Source organism: Neoarius graeffei, chromosome 2, assembly GCF_027579695.1.
Source record: "Neoarius graeffei isolate fNeoGra1 chromosome 2, fNeoGra1.pri, whole genome shotgun sequence".
Lineage (NCBI taxonomy): Eukaryota > Metazoa > Chordata > Actinopteri > Siluriformes > Ariidae > Neoarius > Neoarius graeffei.
Genome location: NC_083570.1, coordinates 10,636,804 through 10,658,886, shown reverse-complemented (window position 1 = coordinate 10,658,886; position 22,083 = coordinate 10,636,804). Strand labels below are relative to the sequence as shown.

General features: G+C 45.4%; 1 protein-coding gene across 1 annotated transcript in view; it reads left to right on the top strand.

Moving 5' to 3' along the window:
• Positions 1 to 22,083, top strand: part of LOC132880045 (tripartite motif-containing protein 16-like) — a 542,736-nt gene that overhangs the window by 440,226 nt on the left and 80,427 nt on the right. The gene's annotated exons all lie outside the window — the stretch shown is intronic.

Genomic DNA, 22,083 nt, shown 5'->3' with positions numbered 1-22,083 from the left:
AGGAAGGCAAATAAAGGAACAAAGAAGCTGCAGCTTTTCCCTTTTACTGTAATACACTTCAGTAAAGTAAAATAAATCTAGAATCTAAAGAAAATATTTTAAAATTCTATTCAGAATTATACAAATAGAATGTAAAGGTTGAAGCACAACTCTGTTTGGAAGCACAGAGCCATGAACTTATCTTACAACCCCTGGAGCAATCTTTTCCACAGCCACTAGGTGGCGACAAAGAAAGTTTAAAGGTCCCATGGCATGGTGGTTTGTTGATGCTTTAAACGGGCTCGTGGAGGTTTCCAGATGTTATATCCGCAGCCTTTCTCGAAATGAACCCTCGGCACGTAGATATAGCCTCCTGGGAGAAAGCCCCATTTCAGCGCTTTTCCCAGTGTGTCGTTTTGCTAATGAGAAGCAGGAGGTGGGGAAGGGTAGAGGGTGGGGGCGGGTCTTGTCATTAATATTCATGACATGTAAATGTGTTACCTTTGATTGGCTAACAGCACTGTGACGCTACCTCCAGTGGGTCAGAACAAGCGGATGTGGGTGTCTTACTATGGCGAGAGAGAAGTAACAAACCGCGAAGGGAAAAATACCGCGCGCTGACGTCATTAAGGTGCGACGCGAGGAAATAAAATAAATTCAACAAATGTTTGGGTTTTTACTGAACAAACAAACAAATAAAATGAACGAGTGACTAAAAAAAGAATGTGGGTGTCTTTGTAAAAACTGTTTTGATTGGCTATTATAACAGAGCATGCTGCATGCTTTTTGGTTTTGTAGCGCAGAGTACCTGGCTAACTGCAGGAAGCGGTTAGCTGCACAGCTAATGTAGCCATTGCAAGGCTAACGTGGCACCGATTTTAAAACACGGCAAAATGACTTAACAGTTATACACTTACTTGTTCGGTGTTTGTGGCTGATGCGGCAGGGATGCTTGGTACGGACCCAGGCTTCAGTGACAGTAGATGTGCAAAACCTGCCCTGTACTGTCCCAAGTTGTGGAAACATTCATCAGGAAAATGCTTCCGACAAACATACACCGTCTTAGGTAGACTCGACGGCGTATTATTGAAGTAAATAAAATTAAGCCACTGCGTCTTCAGGGGCTCTCCCGTCGGCAGTAAAAACAGACTCTTTTCTGTGTTGTCACATCCATGTACAGCGCAATTTCCATGTTTCGCTCGCTTAGGTGATGCCATGTTGTTGTGTCCTCTATGGTCTCCTCACTACAACTGGGCGGGCAATCCATACAGTGGGTGGGAATCCAGAGGGGGGGCGTGGGGATCATCTCCCTTGCTGACATAGTAAAGGGAAGAGCTTCTCAACGCACTGTTTTGACGCGCCATTCTCAAATGTTGGGCATAGTTTGGTTTACACATTATGAAATTTCGAGCCACTGGGGTGACTTAAGAAGGTCAGAGGAACTCATTTTAACGTTAAAAAACCTCAGAAAGTGAAAATTTCATGGGACCAAAAAAAGTCACCATTTTAAATCATCAGACCCCGTGAGACATGAACACCTTTCACACACCACACACTTTTCCATCCAGTCTTTATTTCCATCATGTATTGTGTTTATTTTGTGATCATTATGATTAAAATACACATTACTTACAGTGAGGTAAAAGTTAACAATCTGTCGGCTTATTTCAAAGTGAAAAACACCAAAACATTTAACTTTATATTTAAAAATCCTTCTCGTGGTGAAAATCTCTTCTTCACTAAAGCGGTTTCCTTCATACAAACATTTCACATTCAAGGAGAAATTGAGAATAAAGTAATGATAAATATACTGAAAATGCCTTTCACACAATAACACCGAATTGGGGGGGACGACAAAACACAAATGTAACATTTCATGGATTGTTTTTTTTTAACCTGACAGCAACAAAGGATAACAATAACATCATTTGTTCGTATAATAATGTGATCTAGTGCTTTTTACTGTTTGTTTCGCAAAGATGGTTATAATGAACCTGAACAGTAATAAACGGTTATAATTCTGACACTGTTGTCGTCCAGTCGCATTAATATAAAAATAATTTAAAAGTCCAGAATACATTTTTACACAATACATAAAGATGAAACCTTGATGGGAATCTTCATTAAAACCTCCCGCGATATTAAAGAGAAACGGTTCAGCTGTTAAACAGGTCCCGCCCACAAACTGGTCTGATACCGGGGTGTGAAGGGTGTGAGGTGTGTGTGAGATGAGAAGAGATGTGACTCACCACACTCTTGGGCAGCCGCGGTTTGTGACCACAGATGTAGTAATAAGCGAAACTCCGACTGCGGCCAAAACAAACAAACATATCGCAGTGGGAATGACTCCGCCCAACGTCATCATCAGCATCTGAGATTTAAGCGGGTCTGGAGGAAAAAAGAACGAAAACATAATAAGGCCAGGGTGTAATAATTAACCTCACACTCATCACTCAATCACTAATATTTCATTAAAATAAATTACACACATCTCCAGAGCTTTATTACACATTATGCAAATACATCACTGTACTTTTTTTTTTTTAATCTCCACTGTTATAAATGTCTGATACTAGTGACAATACTCCTCTCACTCACACACAGGTCTGAGTGCAGGAGGAATCCGAAAAGAAAAGAATTCTTCACACGCAGATTAGGCGAGGTTCATGAGGAATGCTTGCTCTCACCCAAACCTGTCCGGCCGCTCTGAACCGTGTAATAACACACACAGAGATTGATCATCCAGGGCAAATATTTAATCACTGCCTTTCCTCTGATTAAACCTGTTCACGTGACTCTACCTGAACCGGATCTTCACACCCGCAAGTGAAAACATGATCAACTTTCTCTGCGTACAAAGGCCGTGCATGTGCCATGTAACTCAGTCATACAGACTTCAAAAAGATGCGCTGTATACGGTGTAGAAATCAAAAACTCACGGCCACGCCCACGAAGACAAACTACAGGCGACTGTAGGATTAATTTCTGACCCTTGTGATTTTTCTCTCTGAGTTATAAAGCGTCAGTGTGACAGTAAGATGAAGTGAATCTCGGTGGCGTTACCGTCAGGGGTGGAGACGCAGATCCATTCCGACGGTGTGCTGGTGAGATGGAGGGTGAGCGAGAGCGCCTCTGCCCTCACACAGTGCACCGAGCTGTAATCCACAGGGCCGTACTGCAGGAGCTTCTTCGGCTGCAGAATGAACTGCTGAGAAACCAAAAACACACACAAGGATGTGAATACAGAGACAAAACGCTCAGTGCAGCACACAGTCAGTCAGTCTGAGGCCACGGAACCTGCCTTCATATGGGGCCCCGAATACGGGGCCCTGACGCTGGTGATTTTATCATCACAGCACGTCCTGGAGTGGTTTATTCCTCGGACACCACAGCCAACTATTACAGGGTTTGTTGTACTTCTTATCCATTTTTAATAATATTTCATTGTAGGAACGACAACAAAACATTTTCACATTATAGCAGCTATAAACAGTAGCTCCCTGAGGGCGGGGTTATGACGCCACTGAGCTGAGAGGTCGGACTAGCACTGAGCTCCCGCTCCCATCGACCGTAATTTAAATTTTACCCACCACACTTGCATTTTTATATCTTGCTGACCGCTCTAAGCTTCCTAACAATGTCAAGCAAGGAAAGTGGCTCAGTTCCACCCGAAAATCCGAGTAAATCTCAAAGAACAACGAGGGGCCGACCGAACATTGAGGCGCAGTGGCTACTCCTCACAGCGAGCTCGGGAGGGTACTGAGAGCATCAGCAAGTTATTAGAGGAGAAGCCTGGAAGTTATGACAACACGGGTGGAGGGCAACAGTAAAAGACTGGACGAAGCTGAGGGCCGAGTGTCCACACTGGAGGACCCTTAAACAGCCGAGTGTCCACACTGGAGGACCCTTAAACAGCCGAGTGTCCACACTGGAGGACCCTTAAACAGCCGAGTGTCCACACTGGAGGACCCTTAAACAGCCGAGTGTCCACACTGGAGGGCCCTTAAACAGCCGAGTGTCCACACTGGAGGGCCCTTAAACAGCCAAGTGTCCACACTGGAAGACCCTTAAACAGCCGAGTGTCCACACTGGAGGGCCCTTAAACAGCCGAGTGTCCACACTGGAGGGCCCTTAAACAGCCGAGTGTCCACACTGGAGGGCCCTTAAACAGCCGAGTGTCCACACAGGAGGGCCCTTAAACAGCCGAGTGTCCACACTGGAGGGCCCTTAAACAGCCGAGTGTCCACACTGGAGGGCCCTTAAACAGCTGAGTGTCCACGCTGGAGGACCCTTAAACAGCCGAGTGTCCACACTGGAGGACCCTTAAACAGCCGAGTGTCCACACTGGAGGACCCTTAAACAGCCGAGTGTCCACACTGGAGGGCCCTTAAACAGCCGAGTGTCCACACTGGAGGGCCCTTAAACAGCCGAGTGTCCACACAGGAGGGCCCTTAAACAGCCGAGTGTCCACACTGGAGGGCCCTTAAACAGCCGAGTGTCCACACTGGAGGACCCTTAAACAGCCGAGTGTCCACACTGGAGGACCCTTAAACAGCCGAGTGTCCACACAGTGCGCCCTTAAACAGATTGCCCCATCGCTCAGAGCAAAAACCAGCACTGTCTGTTGTTGAAAACAACCAAAGCTTGCTTTACCTAACATTTCTAATAACTTGTTTAAATAGAAGTTTGCGAGTCAGTGTGCTACAGCATGCTAGCTACGTTTAGCTAAGCCGCAAGCTTGTAAAAACCCACACGAACCGCGAAACTACAACAGTAAATACAGAACAACTGTTTAATAACGTAACTTAACTAGGCTAGGATGGAGTAAAACACAAACCTCCTTTTCCAGTATCTCCTTGTTCTTGATGGACTCTCATATCCTGAACTGGGGCAGTGTTTCTTCTCCTTCCATCCATGCTTCTCTTCTTCTGGAGCAGATTTTGTACCAAAATGTTCATACAATACTTTTGAAATATCAAACAAAAACGACAAATCAAAATACAAAAAAAAGTCAATTTTTTTTAGACTGGCAAACAAATCATTCGTGTAATTGTGCAAAACATCAGTCTATTACTCTTCAGAAACCTTTTATTTTTGTTCCGCGTCTTTCTCAGTTTTGTTTGACGTAATTTATTTTGGTTGCGAGTCCAGCTTTCTCGTTTGCGCTCCCTGACTTTTTGCTTGCAGTTTTGGCACAAACTTCACGTGTGGGTGGGCTGTCCAGGAACGCATTCCCATTGGGTAACTTGTGTTTGACTGACAGCTACGCTCAGCCATTCCCTACTCGGATTCTGGCGGACTGTTTGACGAGTGACCGATCCATTGATCAAATCATCAAATCAAGTTTATTTGTATCGCGCTTTTAACACTAAACATTGTCGCAAAGCAGCTTTACAGAATTTGAACGACTTAAAACATGAGCTAATTTTATCCCTAATCTATCCCCAATGAGCAAGCCTGTGGCGATGGTGGCAAGGAAAAACTCCCTCAGACGGCATGAGGAAGAAACCTTGAGGGGAACCAGACTCAAAAGGGAACCCATCCTCATTTGGGCAACAACAGACAGCCTGACTATAATATTAACAGTTTTAACAGGTATAACCCTCAACTGTCCTCATGGGGCTGTCCTTCACAGGAGCGGTGCGATAAAACTCCGACCAGACACAGGGCACCAGGATGGATCAAGCAGGTCTGAGGGGCAGAAGAGGCCAGCATCTCAATCCCAGGATCAACATGTAACTCAGAGGGACAGATTGGAGGTGTTAGGACTAGGACTGTTTTGGCCTCTAGAGGCCGCTGTTATTTCCTTTTCGTGTCATGTTTATTTTGGCCTCTAGAGGCCGCCACTGTTCCTGTGTTTTGTGTTTGTGTTAATTGCCTGTTTAGTCCTGATTATCTTCACCTGTGTTCAATTTAGTTTGTGTATTTATACCCCCTGAGTTCAGTCCTCTTGTCACGGAGTCTTTGAGCTGTTATGTTTATCTCCAGTTTCCTCTGTACCTGTTATTTGTTTTGCACTTTGCTTTTATTTTGGACCTTGTAGTTACTGTGGTTTTGGATCTTCTGAGCTTTGGTATTTTTGCCTTTTCTTTTCTGTTTTTTTGGCTTTTGTTTTGTACTTTTGGATTTTTTTATTTTTTCCCTTATATCTTCTGAGCATTTTTGGATTATTACTTTTTGGATTTTTCTTGTGTATATATTGTAAATAAACCTTTTGATACTTTTTTCTACTTCTGCCTCATGCCTCTGCATTTGAGTCATTCCCCTGGTGGCCTAGTGGGGGTTTGCTGGATTATCACACCAACGAACCAGGTTCGAATCCCAGCAAAACCCTAACAGAAAGACTCCGTCATGACCGACTCAGCAGAGGCTGCTTCAACTGTCTACCCGGCCAACCTTCAGGGAATTATGGCAGCTTTGACACGCCTCGGAGCGACCATGGACGCTCATGGACGTACGCTCACCAGCCAACGTGAGGCCCTTGCTTGCCACGAGGAACTGCTTCAGCAAATTGGGAAAACCCTGGCACAGCTGACATCACTGCCTGCATCTCCTCATCCTGATCCAGCTCCCGCTCCTGCTCCAGTGCCTCCTGCCATGCTGCCTTCTTCACCTCGCGAACCCAGCCTTCCTGCACCACAGAGGTATGACGGCAAGCACAGTGAGTGCCGAGAGTTCCTTACCCAGTGTCAACTCACCTTTGAGCTTCAGCCTACCACCCACACTACGGATCGCCACAAGATTACCTTTGTGATCACCTTATTAGCTGGTAAGGCGCGAGCCTGGGCTACTGCTATCTGGCAAAGACAGGGACCTGAGTGCCTTGATTTCCAGCTGTTTTCTGAAGAGATGCTTCGGGTCTTCGATCAGGCGGACATCAGTACCGACGCAGCCCGAAAGCTCATGTCCATCCGGCAAGGAGGAAGCGTCGCAGATTACGCCATCTCGTTCCGGACGCTCGCAGCAGTAAGTGGATGGAACGAGACTGCCCTGGTGTCAGCCTTCCACCATGGTCTGTCTGACCCCATCAAGGACGGTCTGGCCTCTATTGGATGCCCAAGTGACCTCGAAACCCTCATCTCACATGCTATTCGTCTGGACAACAGGATGAGAGAACGCCACCAAGCCTTGAGCCCCCCCAGCCTCCCTACCTCTACCTGGAGACCGTCTACCTCCTTCAGTGACTGTCCAGAACCCATGCAAGTGGGTCGTACTCGCCTCTCCGCATCTGAGAAGGAGCGCAAAAGGAGGGACAAGTGCTGCATCTACTGTGGCAAGCCTGGTCACTTCCGAGCATCATGTCCCGAACTCTTGGGAAAAGGACCGCCCCGTCCAGCCGAGGGAGGGTTGTGACGGGGCCTACCCTCTCTCCTGGACTCCCTGGCCAAGGAATCTACATCCCGGTCTCCATCTCCTGGGGTGAGTCTGTCCATTCTTGTCAAGCTTTGTTAGACTCAGGGGCGGCTGGGAACTTTATGGATATTCACTTCGCCCAAAGCATCAATATTCCGACTGCACCTCTTGAAGTCCCACTGTCTGTGTCTGCCCTCGATGGCCAAGCGTTAGGTGATGGAAGAGTCACCCAAGTTACTTCTCCAGTCTTCCTCCAGTCTCAAGGTCACAAGGAAGAAATATCACTGCACCTGATTCCTTCACCTGAGTTCCCAGTTATTCTAGGCCTTCCTTGGCTTACTCGCCACAACCCTCGCATAGACTGGGTAACTAGCCAGGTTGTGGAATGGGGCCCTGCATGCCATGCCTCTTGTCTGCTCTCTAGCTCTCCTGTGTCCCCTGCCGAGCCCCCTGATCTCACCGAGTTATCTCAAGTTCCCACAGAGTACTGGGATCTCATGGAGGTCTTCAGCAAGAGCAGGGCCGCCGTTCTTCCTCCGCACCATCCTACGACTGTGCCATTGACTTGCTCCCTGGGACTACCCCTCCTCGTGGCAGACTGTTTTCCCTCTCTCAGCCAGAACGCAAGGCCATGGAGGAATACCTCAAAGACACCCTGGTCTCTGGGTTCATTCGACCCTCCACCTCACCTGCTGGTGCCGGCTTCTTCTATGTCAGCAAGAAGGATGGGGGGCTCCAACCATGTATTGACTACAGGGGCCTGAACAAGATCACTGTGCGGAACCGATATCCCCTTCTGCTGATGTCCACTGCTTTCGACCTGCTCCAAGGCGCCACCGTCTTCACCAAGTTGGACCTATGGAACGCATACCACCTCATCCGTATCCGACAGGGAGACGAGTGGAAGACTGCCTTTAACACCCCATCTGGGCACTACGAATACCAGGTGATGCCCTTCGGACTCACCAACGCACCAGCTGTTTTTCAGACCCTAATCAACGATGTCTTATGGGACATGATTAACCTGTACGTTTTTGTCTACCTCGACGACATCCTTATCTTTTCCAAGACTGTGCAGGAGCACTGCCACCATGTCCGCCAGGTTCTCCAGAGGCTGCTACAGAACAATCTGTTCGCCAAGGCCCAGAAATGCGAATTTCATGTTCCCAAGGTCTCCTTTCTGGGATTTATTGTACAGACAGGCCAACTCCAAATGGACCCTGCCAAGACCCTGGCCGTCCGGGACTGGCCTACTCCCAAGTCCGTTAAGGAGGTTCAGCGGTTCTTAGGATTCGCTAACTTCTACCGCAAGTTCATCAGGAACTTCAGTTCTGTAGCAGCACCCATGTCGGACCTCACCAAAGGGACAGGTGGATCTTATATCTGGTCTCCTCAGGCGGAAAAGGCGTTCAAAGACCTCAAGGACTGCTTCTGCACGGCACCCATTCTGGTCCTCCCGGACACCTCCCAACCATTCATCGTGGAGGTGGATGCCTCGGACAGTGGTGTCGGCATGGTGCTCTCTCAACGTTCGGAAGGAAAGCTGCACCCCTGCGCTTACTTCTCCCACCACCTGAGTCCTGCGGAGTACCGGTACGATGTGGGGGATCAAGAACTGCTAGCAGTCAAACTGGCCCTTGAGGAGTGGAGGCACTGGCTGGAGGGAGCGCAACATCCATTCCTGGTTTGGACTGACCACAAGAACCTGGAGTACCTCCAGCAAGCCAAGAGACTGAACCCTCGACAGGCTAGGTGGGCCCTGTTTTTCAGTCGGTTTGACTTCACTCTCTCGTACTGCCCCGGCTCCAAGAACACCAAACCTGACGCACTGTCCAGGCTGTTCTCTGCCACTAACAGGGAGAATGAAGTCGGGCCTATTATCCCTGTGTCCCGGATTGTGGCCCCTGTCCGCTGGGGTATTGAGGAGGCTGTCCGACGAGCCCAACACCAGGACCCTGGTCCTGGGACGAGGCCACCGGGCCTCTTGTACGTCCCACAGCAAGCCTGGGCCAAGGTTCTCCAGTGGGGTCACTCTTCCCCTCTCACCGCCCACCCGGGAGCTCGGAGGACCCTGGACTTCCTGAAAAGATGCTTCTGGTGGCCTAACATGGAGAAGGAAGTAAGGTCATTTGTCCTGTCCTGTGAGGTTTGCACCAGAACCAAGAACCCACGACAGCGTCCCCAGGGTCTCCTGCATCCTCTGACCATTCCCCGGCGTCCCTGATCCCACGTGGCAGTCGACTTCATCACGGGTCTCCCTGAGTCACAAGGTAACATGGTCATTTTGGTCATAGTTGACAGATTCTCCAAAGCCTGCCGCTTCATACCACTGTGCAAACTCCCCTCTGCTCTTGAAACAGCGAAACTTATGTTTAATCATGTCTTCCGAGTCTTTGGTCTTCCACAGGACATCGTCTCAGACTGAGGGCCCCAGTTCTCCTCCCGAGTGTGGCACGGGTTCTGCAAGGTCATCGGAGCCACTGCCAGCCTCTCCTCTGGGTTTCACCCACAGTCCAATGGTCAGACGGAGAGGCTCAACCAGGACCTGGAAACCACCCTGCGAGGCCTGGCTATGGATAACCCGACATCGTGGAGCACCTGGCTGCCATGGGCAGAGTACGCCCACAACACCCTGCAGTCATCGGCCACCAAGCTGTCGCCATTCCAGTGCCAATTTGGGTTCCAGCCACCTCTGTTCCTGGACCAGGAGGAGGACGCGGGGGTGCCCTCTGTCAACCAATATGTGAGACAGTGTCGCAAGACCTGGAGCAAGGTCAGGAAGACCCTCATACAGACCTCCAGAACCAGCCAGACTCAGGCCAACCACCATAGAAGACCTGCACATGCTTTCCGCCCTGGGCAGTGGGTTTGGCTGTCCACTAAGGACCTTCCGCTTTGGGTGGAGAACCGCAAGCTTGCTCCTTGCTACATTGGCCCCTTCAAGGTGGTGCGCAGGGTGAACCCTGTCTCCTACCGGCTCCAGTTGCCCCGGACTCTGGGGATCAACCCCACTTTCCATGTTTCCCTGTTGCGGCCCGTACTGACGTCTACGTATGCCCCTGCCCCTAGGAACCCCCCACCCCCCCGCATCTTCCAGGGTCAGACTGTGTTCACTGTGCATCGCCTGCTTGACTCCCGCCGGGTCCGCGGCGGGTTGCAATATCTGGTGGACTGGGAGGGCTATGGTCCTGAGGAGCGCTGCTGGGTTCCTGCTCGGGATGTCCTAGATAAAGAACTGTGTCGGGACTTCCATTCGGCCCATCCGGATCGCCCTGGGAACGTCAGGAGACGCTCCTGGGGGGGGGGGTCCTGTTAGGACTAGGACTGTTTTGGCCTCTAGAGGCCGCTGTTATTTCCTTTTTGTGTCATGTTTATTTTGGCCTCTAGAGGCCGCCACTGTTCCTGTGTTTTGTGTTTGTGTTAATTGCCTGTTTAGTCCTGATTATCTTCACCTGTGTTCAATTTAGTTTGTGTATTTATACCCCCTGAGTTCAGTCCTCTTGTCACGGAGTCTTTGAGCTGTTATGTTTATCTCCAGTTTCCTCTGTACCGTGTTCTTTGTTTTGCACTTTGCTTTTCTTTTGGACCTTGTAGTTACTGTGTTTTTGGATCTTCTGAGCTTTGGTATTTTTGCCTTTTCTTTTCTGGTTTTTTGGCTTTTGTTTTGTACTTTTGGATTTTTTTATTTTTTCCCTTATATCTTCTGAGCGTTTTTGGATTATTACTTTTTGGATTTTTCTTGTGTATATATTGTAAATAAACCTTTTGATACTTTTGTTCTACTTCTGCCTCACGCCTCTGCATTTGAGTCATTCCCCTGGTGGCCTAGTGGGGGTTTGCTGGATTATCACACCAATGAACCAGGTTTGAATCCCAGCAGTCTATTACTCTTCAGAAATTATGCAGGCATTATGCAGGCATGTTTAACGTCAGCAAGACAGCTATTATATTGGGTAGTGGAGCTAAGGCTAACATTTGATTTGCCATGAAACACCTGCATAATGTGTATTACTGCAACACATACAACACATTTGTCCTGTACTTACACTTTGTTGAATTAATTCAATATCATAGTCGCCACTGAAGTCCACTCGATCCTTGTTTACCGTCAATGGATCGGTCACTCGTCAAACAGTCCGCCAAAATCCGAGTAGGGAATGGCTGAGCGTAGCTGTCAGTCAAACACAAGTTAGCCAATGGGAATGCATTCCTGGACAGCCCACCCACACGTGAAGTTTGTGCCAAAACTGCAAGCAAAAAGTCAGGGAGCGCAAACGAGAAAGCTGGAATCGCAACCAAAATAAATTACGTCAAACAAAACTGACAAAGACACGGAACAAAAATAAAAGATTTCTGAAGAGTAATAGACTGATGTTTTGCATGATTACACGAATAATTTGTTTGCCAGTCTAAAAAAATTGACTTTTTTTGTATTTTGATTTGTCGTTTTTGTTTGATATTTCAAAAGTATTGTATGAACATTTTGGCACAAAATTGATTCCGTAAACCCTCGACTGCATTAAAAAAGAGCGCTACAGTGACAGCCCACTCGGTTGCCAGAGGCAAATATCCCGTCCATTTTCTCAGTAGACGTTTCGTTTTAAAGTGAGCACGTTGTAAAGTAATTATACAGAAGCAAAAACATTGTTTTAAATTAACCAACAGAACCTAAAAAACAGATTTTTTTCGCAACACTACTCAGAATCCTATGGTGAAAAAGCAACGTCTCTGATTGGTGGAGCTAGTTGCTACCATGGACACATTGAACTGCAATGGTTTATGGGATGGCAGAATAGGCGCGAACGAGAAGCCAACGCCACTCAGAGTCTGCCCCTCAGCGGTGAAAGGAGAAAATAAAAAAAAATGAAGTTTGCGCTCATTAGCTGGTCAAAGGGGAAAGATAAAGATGCGTTGAGTATAGTCCCTGTACATTGGATCGTAGACGTCGATCCTGAAAACTCTCAAAAGGAGTATCTTGTCGAGTGCCGCAGCATGGGTGGCAAGAGGCCTACTAATGGGTGGCTGGTCGAACCAGCCCACAATGTGCAGTTGGCAGGCAGGTACAGTGCTTAATTTTTTTATTTTTTACTTTGTTAGTCATGTAACATTAATCACGATAACAATTATCCTGTTGAGGTTTTTGCATTATTGGCCAAGTAACGTTTGCTGTAGGCTATTAGCTCTGGGACAGTGACTAGCTAGCTAAAAATTCAAATTAAACGCTAGCTAGCGGCCGCTAACATTAGCTAACTAACGGCCATTAGTCACATGAGTCCTGCTTAATTTGAATTTGTAATTAGCAGTGAAACACTAATTAAACACTTATTTAAAAAGTCGCAAATTGAAGAACGTCAGCCTAGATTTGGGTTAATAAGAATACTTTACCGTCACAGTCAACATTGTCAGCCAACACTGGACAGTAAAAATCAGTTTAGCAGCTGTACATGGCAGCAAAATTTAACGTGTTAAAATGAACAAACTAAACTTATTATAAAAAAGCAGGGGAAAAACAATACAAAAACTGTAAAAAAGAGCACAAAAGTGGACAGTAAAATACAGTATTTGATGTGATGTAAGCCACATACTTTTGTTTCTAGGCATTAAATTCTGTCTTGCTACAATTTTTTACCAGCAGAAAAGGAGTCTACACTTAAGACTGCTGAGCAGAAACTCTTGCAAGAGGACCTACCAAAAAGCAAGAAGAGAAAGAGAGTACCCAACAAACTTTTCCTTGACACACAGGAGGAAACTGTAGAACCAGTTGCAAAAAAGGTAATAGGGTTCTTTTCATCTCATCTCATTATCTCTAGCCGCTTTATCCTTCTACAGGGTCGCAGGCAAGCTGGAGCCTATCCCAGCTGACTACGGGCGAAAGGCGGGGTACACCCTGGACAAGTCGCCAGGTCATCACAGGGCTGACACATAGACACAGACAACCATTCACACTCACATTCACACCTATGGTCAATTTAGAGTCACCAGTTAACCTAACCTGCATGTCTTTGGACTGTGGGGGAAACCGGAGCACCCGGAGGAAACCCACGCGGACACGGGGAGAAAATGCAAACTCCACACAGAAAGGCCCTCGCCGGCCCCGGGGCTCGAACCCAGGACCTTCTTGCTGTGAGGCGACAGCGCTAACCACTACACCACCGTGCCGCCCCAGGGTTCTTTTCATGACAGCTATTTTGAGAATATATTTTTACATTTCTGTCAGTTTTGTAGTTGGGTTGTGAGCCAGACTAACACAAACAATGGAAAATAGAAAATATTTATTGTAGTTGTTTTGGGACTAGCAGCATGGCAGTGTAATGGTTAGCACTGTCGCCTCACAGAGGGTTCTGGGTTCGAACCTGCCGGCTGGCTGGGGCCTTTCTGTGTGGAGTTTGCTATTCTCTCCAGGTACTCCTGCCTCCTCCCACAGGCCAAAGACATGCAGGTTAGGTTAATTGGTGACTCTAAATTGCCCATAGGTGTGAATTGTTGTCTGTCTGTATATGTTAGCCCTGCTAGGTTGTGCAAGAAAGTTCCTGGCAACTTTAAAAAAAAAAGGATCTATAGTACTACAGCTATGAATTTAAACAGATTCTAGCCATGAAACATTAAACTTTATGATTAACTTAATGATTAATTTTAATCGATTTTTGGTTTTATTTCCCTAACTCTTGTGTGTATTGTTTAATACATAATTGATTTGATAATTTTTACCCAACAGAAAAACTACAGACTCATAGCTGCAAGACTGTCCGAATTAGAGGTTCTTTCCCAAGAAGAACCTAACCTCAGCCCAGTGGAGACTGCTTCAGAGGCACTTGAGGAGGAGATCAGGGCCCTCAGGGAAGAGAATAAAAGACTGCAAGACCTGCAGAGTGTAGGATCTTCTGCAGCCAGTAAAGATCTTGAGACCCAAGTCAAGGCTTTACATAAAGAGAACACCAGGCTGCGCAACCTGGCAGTTAAAAGCAACTATCTCTTTTAGATTAAAATAGGGATTCTTTTAGATTGAATAAATCACAGTCTCCTCATTTTTGGTGTAATTCTTAAAGATATAACTATGTCTACATTTTAGGGAAAATTACAGATGTAGTATAGGGTTTCCTGTAGGAAAAAACTTTAGCCTAGGCCCTAGGGCTAAACACTGGAGCGGGGCTTGCCTCAACGCCCCACTGAGGCAAGATTGGTCTGGCAGATACCCTGTAATGCCTTCAGAACCCCTCACCAACACATTTTGTTACACTTTGAGACACCAAAAAAGGAGCGGAAGTGTATTTTCTTTACACTGATATTTTCTTTTACATGTTATGTATTTACAACTTGTTTGGAGTCCTGTTGTGGTTAATTCAGCGGGCCTTATTTTCCAGAAATTCCATCACTCTTAGCGGCTGTGAAGACCCTCATTTCGGATAAGGTCACAGAGGGCGCAAGCTATGAAGGTGAAGGCGAATATGAAGCCAGTGTTGCTCTACCATCACCTCCTCAACCCACATCTCCCAAACCAACATCAGTAAGTACATTTTTGTAATGATCAATTAAAACATTTCTGTCACTGGTGATTTTCTTTGTTTTTATTCCTGTTTTTCTTTCCTTCTTACAATTAATGCTTTAAATGTTTCACAGTTTGAAACAAAACAGTTTGAGTTTGAACACAATTCACTTAGAGTAGAAGAAAATGTCTCTTTGCATGCAATAAAGTCCAGGTTTCCTTTGGTTCAGCGCAGTTCAACTTTGTCCCTTTGTTTGTGGTCAGTTCAGCGAGCTTTAGTCATATAAGGTAGTCTCAAGTCAATTTCAGTCCAGAGTGTTCTTGGGCATGTCAAAAGAAAAGTAGTCAAATCGGATGTCGTTGTGGGGCTTTAACAGTCCGACCACACTGCTGTATCCAAATGATGAATGAAGAGATGGGGGGGGTCTCCTCTTCACGTGAAAGGTGATCTCACCCAACTCCTTGGGGTCAGGAGGTGATCTGGTTCAATATATAACTATAGAGTTCAATTCTATACTGGGTTACACTCGCCTCCCTTGATTTCTTCCAGATTTCATCCCCAACAGTTGGCATGGCAAACTGGATGATTACAGGTCGAGGTATTTTGTTGGTATCTGCATCATTCCTCTTTCCCAAGCAGTGCACTGTATCCACTGTTTGGTGAAGTTTATCCACTGACCACGAGATCACCCAGGTGAGGATGTCAATCAGAGTCTCTCTAGTGATCTCTTGGTCTTTGTCAGGAAGACCTATCAATCTGAGATTCCACCTTCTCTTATATCTGGCTTGATCCAAACACATTTGTTTCAGTGAGGCGTTTTCCTTTTTCAGCAACATTATTTCTTCCTTCATTTCGCTTATTTCTTCCTTATTTTCTCTTACTGCTTGTGTATTGACTTCTATCCGACTTTCAAAAGTTTTAATCCTGTCATCTTGCTCATCAAACCTCCTAATCAGGGCTTGAATTGCGTTGAAGATGGTTTTGTTAGTGATCTCAACTGACTGTTCGCATTTGTCTTTGCTTTCACTTTTTTGGGATTTGGGCTGGGTATTGGGGTGCGATCATGAAGGCTTTTTGCGTTTTCTTCCTCCATCACCTCAATCTCTTCTCGATCACATGCCTCCTGCAGGCCTTCAGGCTGTAATCATGGTCTGTTAGCCCTGTAGCATTAGCCACTCTATTAGCATTAACATCTCACTCTCGGGAAAGGCAGAGAGCAGTTTGGTGGTCTGACTCAAGAAGCCAAACTATTGTGGGGTTTAATGGGTTTTCTGAGTAGTTGGGAGGTTTTTTTTTTCTTCTCATTTTGTTTTCCAAAGATAGTTTCAAACTGTCCTAGAACAGCTATCTTTTATCAGAGCCTGCAAATATGCTAGCACTCGGTCGGCCATCTTCCCCCCTCCTCCATCCATCTCAACAATCTGTTCATGAGAAAGTGGGACTTCTATTAGCAATAAACAATGCAAAATAAATCAAATCAGGTTTTGACTCCCCTTGTGGTAATAAAGAGTCATTTATTTAGATTCATTTTCACTCCTCACTAAATTCCAAACTGACAGAATGAGGAAAATATTTCAGCAGAACAAATGATACTGAAATGCAGACGACAGTGAAATATTTCTGTTTTATTTCCATCCTTAATGAACAGAATGTGGTAGTTTTTAGTGCTTGTAGTAAGACACGGTCCTGCTGTAAATCCTCTTGTGTGTCTTTTAGTGAAGATACAGAATTGATGTTTCAAGGCTGTGTGTGTGTTTCAGTGATGTGGTGCTACTCTGTAAAACTGAGCCTCCAAATAACAGCTCAATTGTATTCACATATTATAGAATTCTATCTCGAGTTCTGATTTTAAAATGTGATTTAACCGCATACACTTCATGGACAGAAAGAACGGACAAAAGGGGAAAAGAAAATAAATGACCTGAAACCCTTCGAATCTCACTTTGGGACAGGGCCAGTTTAGGGCTAATAATGAGGAAAAACAATTCAATAATGATGTGATTTGAAACAGGGGATGTCAAAAGGTGATTGTAGTCATGATTTGGTAAAAATCAGTATCCAGGAAAGGCCCAGTCTGTCCTCAAACGGCAACATTATAAAGTGGTAAACGCTTTACTGTCCCAGTATTTTCTGATTTGGGGTTGTGGATACGCTGGTCATGATTACATCTTTTTTAAAAGTATTTGGTCTCTTATTATTCTGGTCGTTCCAGTAAATCCATAGTTAATGTGATGCTCCACCATGTGGGTACTCTGCTCGAGACACCTGTATGAACCTGAAAGGAATTGACTACATACACATCCACTTTAAATGAATAAAGAAGGCCACTCTTTAGTCAAAAATGGCTGCAGAAAGAAGCTGCTCCAGTCACTTGATCAGCAAAACTTGATAAAAGAAGAAGGATTTGTGAATGAAAACAGACAACGTACAGGCAGCCCCAGAAATACCACCAGCTGATTTGGGCAGCAAAATTGTGATTAAAATCAAGAAAAACAGCTGAGAAACAGCAGCAAGTCTTGATCTCGATGAGAATTAGCAGATACAACTAGATGAGATACAATTCAAATCAGGACCATGGAGCATGGGGACAGAGGAAGAGTAACGCAGCAGAAACCATTCATCAGCCTCAAGAAGAAGAAAATAAAGGTGACATCTGCAAAAAACACACAAACACAGCAGCTTCTGGAGAAGCGTCTTATTTTCAGATGAATCCAAACTGAACTTGGATGGATGTGGTGGTCGAGTGTTTGTGTGGAGAAAGCCAGGAGAAGAATTCCAACCAAACTGCACTAAGGTACTATAAAGCATGGAGGAGGCTGGGGCTGTTTCTCCTACAGCGCTGTTGGTGAGCTTGTGTTCAATAACGGCGTCATGAACTTTCAGAAATCTGCAGAGAAATGATTCAACCAACAGAAGTGGATTTTTCAGAAGGATAATGAACCAAAGCAGATGACTGACAGCGATAAACATGTCTCTGCCAACCGTACTGAACACAGTTGTACACTGTTATACACAAAATATCTCATCTCATTATCTCTAGCCACTTTATCCTTCTACAGGGTCGCAGGCAAGCGGGAGCCTATCCCAGCTGACTATGGGCGAAAGGCGGGGTACACCCTGGACAAGTCACCAGGTCATCACAGGGCTGGCACATAGACACAGATAACCATTCACACTCACACCTACGGTCAATTTAGAGCCACCAATTAACCTAACCTGCATGTCTTTGGACTGTGGGGGAAACCGGAGCACCCGGAGGAAACCCACGCGGACACGGGGAGAACATGCAAACTCCGCACAGAAAGGCCCTCGGCGGCCCCGGGGCTCGAACCCAGGACCTTCTTGCTGTGAGGCAACAGCGCTAACCACTACACCACCATGCCGCCCTATACACAAAATATACAGATAAAAAAGGAAAAGTTTCCTGTAACTTGTTTAAATGAGCAATAAAACATCTTTTTATCATCTAAACCTTTATCTTTCTGGCTGCTGAGTCATTAATATCGCGGCGTTCTCTTCTGCATTTCCTGGACAGAAAGTTTCTTCCTGAATTCGACAAGAAAGAGGAGGGAATGTGTGAATTAGTGAAGGTCAGAAGTGTGTGTTGTGATGGAGAAAACAAAAGAGATGGATTGTGTTTGTGTTCAAACCCTTTAGAGGAAGAGAGTTGGACTTCCAGATTTTTCTGAATTTTTTTTCACTGTTTTTTTTGGACATGTTAGTCGAATCCACTGACTCAACTTTGTTAAAATGTCATGAAATTAATCCTAATCAGTGCAGCTACATGGGTTATATTTCTGCACTGAAGGGAGATGAAATGGTTAATAGAAGAGTGTTCATGACCTCTGTGTTTGTGCTCCTCCTCTTCCTATCACTCTCTCTTTCTTTCAAACACAGGACCAGGAAGTGACTCCTCATTTCAGAGAAAACAAAACTGTTCTCTCTCTCTCTCTCTCTCTCTCTCTGTGAGTTCAGGAAAATGGCTGAGGCCAGTATTTCAGTAGCTCAGGACCAGTTCATGTGTCCAGTGTGTCTGGATCTCCTGAAGGATCCGGTGGCTATCCCCTGTGGTCACAGTTTCTGTAAGGTGTGTATTAATGGCTGCTGGGATCAGGAGGATCAGAAGAGCATCTACAGCTGTCCTCAGTGCAGAGACACTTTCACGACAAGGCCTGTTCTACACAGAAACAACATGCTGGATGAAGTGGTGGAGAAACTGAAGAAGAAGACTGAAGTCCAAGCTGCTTCTCCTGCTCATTGTTACGCTGGACTTGGAGATGTGGAGTGTGATTTCTGCACCGGGAGAAAACACAAAGCCGTCAAGTCTTGTCTGATTTGTTTGACTTCATTTTGTGAAATTCATCTGAAACCTCATCGTGAAGTTCCTGCTTTGAAAAACCACACATTAATTGAAGCCTCAGCAAAACTCCAAGAGAAGATCTGCTCTGAACATAACAAGCTGATTGAGATCTACTGTTGTACTGATCAAACCTGCATCTGTTATTTGTGCATGTTGGATAAACATAAAGACCATGACGCTGTTTCAGTTGCAACAGAAAGAGCTGAGAAACAGGTGAGAACTAGAAATCTTTCCAGAATTAAATCATCTTAATTATAGTTTCCCATCTAGAAACAGGTGCTTTAGTCAGTGATATGATTTGAACTTTAATTTCAATGTGTGTCTCAATCAGAAGGATTCTGTAAAAGCTGATTAAAATTGTCTGTGTTCTGGTGAACAGAGTGTTAAATTTATCTTCAGTGATGGTCGTAATCTGGTTAGGGGTGGGTTTCCTGATAACGTTGCCCTTCAGACCAAAAGAGAGAGTTGAGAGACTCTCTTAAAGAATGAACGTTGTCTCTGTGTGTGGTTTTCCGGAATTCACTCATAAGCAGGAGTCTAAAGAGCAACAGGACAAAGTGTGTCTTTGCAGTTCGCGTCCCCTATATAGGCATTAGTAGCTGCTAAAGACAATCGTATTGGACATAACTAACAGTGTCCAAGTTAACTAGCTGTGTGTAAACATTAGCCATGGACAAGACTATGGCAACTTGGCGGGCAAATCCACAGAAAATCATTTGACTAATCAGACTGCGTAGCTATTTCAACATTATCACTAACTAAATGCACAGACAACTTCACTGCAAGCTAATAAAATGTTTATATCCCTCAATATGCTTCCGCAGGTGGGATGGCGAGTTTTTGTAGGCTGTGATGTGCTCCGTTTTAGACAACCAAAGCAAACATTTAAAGCAAAATGACTCTTTATTCCTTTCAGAAAACTGAAACATGGGCTCTAGCTATAGAACCGTGGGTGTGTGCATTCCCCAGAAGAACCGCCTCCTTCCATTCTGCCATCAACTGATCGTGTTAAATAATGCTGCAGAGAAATCATTGATCTTGATTTTATCCAGTCTATGGACGTGACGTGACCCTAGTGATTACTGATAGACTGTCTCAGTGTCACCTGCGGAAAAACCAATCACGTTTTAGAAAAGAAAAGAAAAAAACATCCACTTTCAAAGCTGCTTCATAGTAACGAGTAACGAGGACCTTGATAGAAATGTAGTGGAGTAAAAAGTACAATATTTGTCTTTCAAATGGAGTGAAGTTAGTCATAAGTTTCCAAAAAAAATACTCAAGTAAATTACAGATACTCAAAAAGTGTACTTAAGTACAGAACTCAAGTAAATGTACTTCGTTACTGTCCACCTCTGATAATTAACTCGATGTACTTGCAATGTAGAAGAAAACTAATTGAACACCACCAGCAGATTCAACCCCAGTTTCCCCCGCTGACTGTGAGAGGCCCTCAGAGCCGCATGCGCATTCTGTGGATTCGGCAGCGAGCGAGTCGCTCTTTGTTTTGAACGAGTGCTCCGGGTCTCTCGTAAATTCCGAGCAAACTAAAGGACGACTTGTGCTACGATGTTGTTCGGGAAAACCACGTTAGCTTGATGATGGATCTTAAGAGGTCATTTAAAACTCTCTTGGCCTTAAGAGGCTTTCGGGAAACCCAGCCCAGATCAGTTAGTGAACATTTCTCTCTCTCTCTCACACACACACACACACACACACACACACACACACAGAGTACATAACCTTCAGAGCCAAACATGAATGTACTTTGAACTGACATTAATATGGAACCAGTTCGCTCGGACTGTATAAAAAGCTGAATGTATTTTATTTGTCCTCAGAGTGAGTTAAAGGAGGAGCAGATGAAATCCCAGCAGAGAATCCAGGAGAAGCAGAAGAAGGTGCAGGAGCTGAAACAGGCTGTGAACACTATAAAGGTGAGCAGTGAGCAGAGACAGAGCTGCTCCTAGAAACACACACAACATGGACAACGAGTCATTTACAGTCCCAGTAAGAGAGGGAATGATAGATGAGCTTTAAATCTCGTGTGTGTGTGTGTGTGTGTGTGTGTGTGTGTGTGTGTGTCCCCTAACAGCTCAGTGCACAGACAGCAGTGGAGGACAGTGAGAGGATCTTTACTGAGCTGATCAGCTCCATGGAGAAAAAGCGCTGGGAGGTGACGGAGCTGATCAGAGATCAGGAGAAGGCTGAACTGAGTCGAGCTGAACGACTCCTGGAGCAACTGGAGCAGGAGATTGCTGATCTTCAGAGGAGAGTCACTGAGCTGGAGCAGCTTTCACACACACACGATCACATCCATTTCCTCCAGGTAACACTCACTGTCTGATCTACAGAGCCAGCTGTTCCTCACACACTCTCTAAAACACCTCTCATTAAGGGAACAATAAATGTCCCTGTCTGACATCACAAGTGGGTTTTACATTTCTTTTGCTTTCTGTAGGTTTTAGCTTCTGGACGTCAGTCTCCTCCATTTCACAGACCAGATTTTCACACATCCAGCGTCACTGTCCATCAACATCTCTCATATGATGGAGTGAGGAATTCTCTCTCAGATCTGAAAAAGAGACTCGAGGAATTCTGTGAGGAGAAATTCAACAAAATCCCTCCACATGGTAAGAGGAGCTGTTCCTGCTGGAGAAACACAGTGATGTGTTATTTCTTAGCGATGCTCCTGCTTTCTTTTCTGCAGACACTTTATTCACCCGACGCTTTGAACTAAAACACTGATTTAAAATGAATAAACTGACTGGATCACTTTAAACTCTTTCCATCTTTTACACAAACTCATGTTTCCATTTTTCTCTCCACAGCTGCAGCAGTTCAGATCATTTCAGGACCAGAACCACAGAGCAGAGAAGAGTTTCTGAAATGTACATCGAACACACACAC